Raw genomic sequence first — 2,967 nt, 5'->3', positions numbered from 1 at the left:
CTACGCACTGCATTACTGGATGAACCTATGAAGAACCAAGAAAACTGTCAATTTTTCTATTCAAAAGTTCTACCTGATTAGAGAGCATGGTGACCGAATCAACATTAAAAACGCCAGCTTTTTTCGTTGGTTTTGTTCTCATGACTTGCCACTTATAATTATTCAGTGACATCTCTTTTATAAATTCATAAGCATCCTCAGGTGTCTTATTATTGATAGTTCCTCCAACAGCTGCGTCAATCATCTGTCTAGTCGAAGGATTCAGGCCATTGTGAAACGTTTGAACCTGTAGCCAGAGTGGTAACCCATGGTGAGGGCATCTTCTTAAAAGGTCCTTGTATCTCTCCAATGCCTCATAGAGTGTTTCTAAATCCATCTGCACAAAAGAAGAGATATCATTACGTAATTTGGCCATTTTAGCCGGCAGAAAATATTTTCATAAAAATTTTTCTGTCATTTATTCCCAAGTAGTGATTGACCCTCATGGTAACGAGTTCAACCACTATTTAGCTTTGCTCCTCAATGAAAAAGGGAAAAATCGAAGGTGAATGGAATCATCAGAAATGCCATTGATTTTACAAGTGTCGTAAAAACTCTATGAAATTCGCCAAATGAGCGTTTGGGTCCTCGTCCTGTAAACCATCAAACTGAACAAACTATTGGATCATTTGAATGGTGTTAGGTTTCAGTTCAAAATTCTTTGCAGCAACAGCAGGCCTAACTATTCTCGATTCAGTTCTTATTAAAGAAGGTTTAGCATAATCATGCATAATATGCGAAGCAGGATTTTGATTAGCAGCAATCGCAGGAGGTAGTGGATTTTCCTGGTTTTCAGTCATCTCCTCGGTTGTGGTGTGAATATCATTCTCTTGCTCTTCCTCTGTGTATTTTAAGCTTTGCCTTATTTCTCTTTGATTTCTGCAAACTATACGATTGATCTCACTATCAAACAATAATGGTCCTGGCGAGTTTCTTCTAGTCATACACTATAAAAACCTGTCAGGAGCGAATAAAAGAAAAATTAGAAAAGAAAATAAAAATTTAAATTTCAAATAAAGTAAAATGGCTAAAGAAATAAAAATCGAGTGTTCCTAATATCTTAGTTCCCCGGTAACAGCACCAAAAACTTGATACGTGATTTTCGCGATAGGTTTTAAAAATTTTTAATTAATCATTCTTGAAACTAACTATTATCACGATGAAGACAAGTGTACCTATTGAATAGTAGTATACTTTAGCAAGACCGGATTGTCGAACCCAAAGGAGCCAAGAGTACTAGTAACTAATTTCTTTTTATTATCTAGCTTAAAAATTAAGGGATTTGTTTATCTAAACTAATTAACTAAACTAAGAGTGCACAGAGAGAAATTGGGAAAAAGCTTTTGGGAAAACTCGATTGATTAAGACAATACCCAAGGAAAAATCCACCTAGACTTCACTTGTCATTTGACTCTGAATCAGACGATTTATTCATTTGATTTGATCCGTAGAAATCCCTAAGTTATATTATTATCTTTCTCGAGAGTAATAAAGTCTAACCCTAGTTTGATTAATTGAATGGATCCCCTTATTAGGTTTCACCCTAATCTGGCAAAATCTTGTCACCCTATCTCTAGGTGTGCAATCAAATCCGCTTAATTATGATAATTTTACTCTGAGACAGGGACTTTTTCTATTTTGAATAAGCGCATTAACTTGAATCAATATCCTGAAATATTTAGACAAGAATTAAGAACACATAATTAAGAACAAGTCAAATATTCATTATACAATTCAGATAATAATAACAAGATCCGTCTTAGGTTTCATTCCCCTTAGGTATTTAGGGGGTTTAGTTCATAATTATAAAAGAAAACATCTCCAAAGAATAATGAATACAAAGCATAAAAAAACCCAAAACCCTTAAATGGAAATTGAAGTGCCTCCTCAGGTGTTTGAGTAGGCTTTTGAATGCCTAAGAGCCCTCAAAAGTGGTATTGTCCGAATAGGACTATACTTGGGCTTGACAGGGACGCGCTCGTGTGACATGCTTGTGTGCGATTGCTCCAGCCTATGGTCAAGGCTGTTAAATAGGCACGGGCGTGTAGTCTACCCGTGTAAGTTGTGCTTCGATCCTGCCAAATGGACACGATCGTGTCGCTTACCCGTGTGAGGAAGTCTAGGACGTGTTGATTTCCTATGCAGGTCCATTTTCTCTGTTTTCGGCCCGTTTCTCACTATTTTTACTCTCCTATGCTCACCTAAGTATAAAACATGAAATTAAAGAATTAGGAGCATCGAATGCACCAAATCTAAGGAGAAACTGTAACGCCCCCACACCCGAGACCGTCGCCGGAGTCGAGTATGAGGTGTTTCTAAGCTTAGTTTAACATTTTTAGAACTTTGAATTATTTGTTTCTACATTCACAGCTTTTAAGCTACTTGCGTCACAGTCACAAGAAAAATCATATCTCGAGTTAAAAAAACTCAAAATTAAGATCCGTAAATTTTCCCTGAATCTAGACTCATAAAACTATCTACTAATGTCTTTTCTAGAATTTTTGGTTGGGCCAATTAGAACAGTTTATTAGTTAAAGTTACCCCTGTTTCAAGACTCATTGGTCTAACCTCATTTTACTACGAACCACATTTCTCTCTGTACAAAATTCATATGACTATGAGGTTTGTTTATACTAAAACTATACTCAATAAGGATTCTGAGGATATAAAATACACCACCTAATTATATCTTTACAATTTATGGTGAATTTCTAAAGTAGGAACAGGGGATTCAGAAACTGCTATGACTCTGTTTCACTAAAATTAAAATATCTTCTAACATATACTTCCTTTACTTGTTTCATTTGTTTAATGTGAAACTACACATAATAAGCTTCAATTTGATATGTATTTCACCACCAAATTAAATTTCTATAATTTTAGTAAATTTTCAAACTCGCGTTAGTATTGCTGCATTGATTCATTTAT

At 35.3% G+C, this 2,967-nt stretch overlaps 1 non-coding gene across 1 annotated transcript; it reads left to right on the top strand.

Moving 5' to 3' along the window:
• The first annotated feature begins 302 nt into the window (after nt 1-302).
• LOC128286034 (small nucleolar RNA R71) lies at nt 303-409 on the top strand. The gene has a single exon (XR_008276581.1). It is a non-coding gene; the product is annotated as a small nucleolar RNA R71 (small nucleolar RNA).
• Nucleotides 410-2,967: the final 2,558 nt, after the last annotated feature.

Source organism: Gossypium arboreum, chromosome 12, assembly GCF_025698485.1.
Source record: "Gossypium arboreum isolate Shixiya-1 chromosome 12, ASM2569848v2, whole genome shotgun sequence".
In the NCBI taxonomy this organism is placed as follows: Eukaryota; Viridiplantae; Streptophyta; class Magnoliopsida; order Malvales; family Malvaceae; genus Gossypium; species Gossypium arboreum.
Note: the sequence above shows the minus strand (reverse complement) of the source record. Positions and strands in the feature narration are given on the sequence as shown.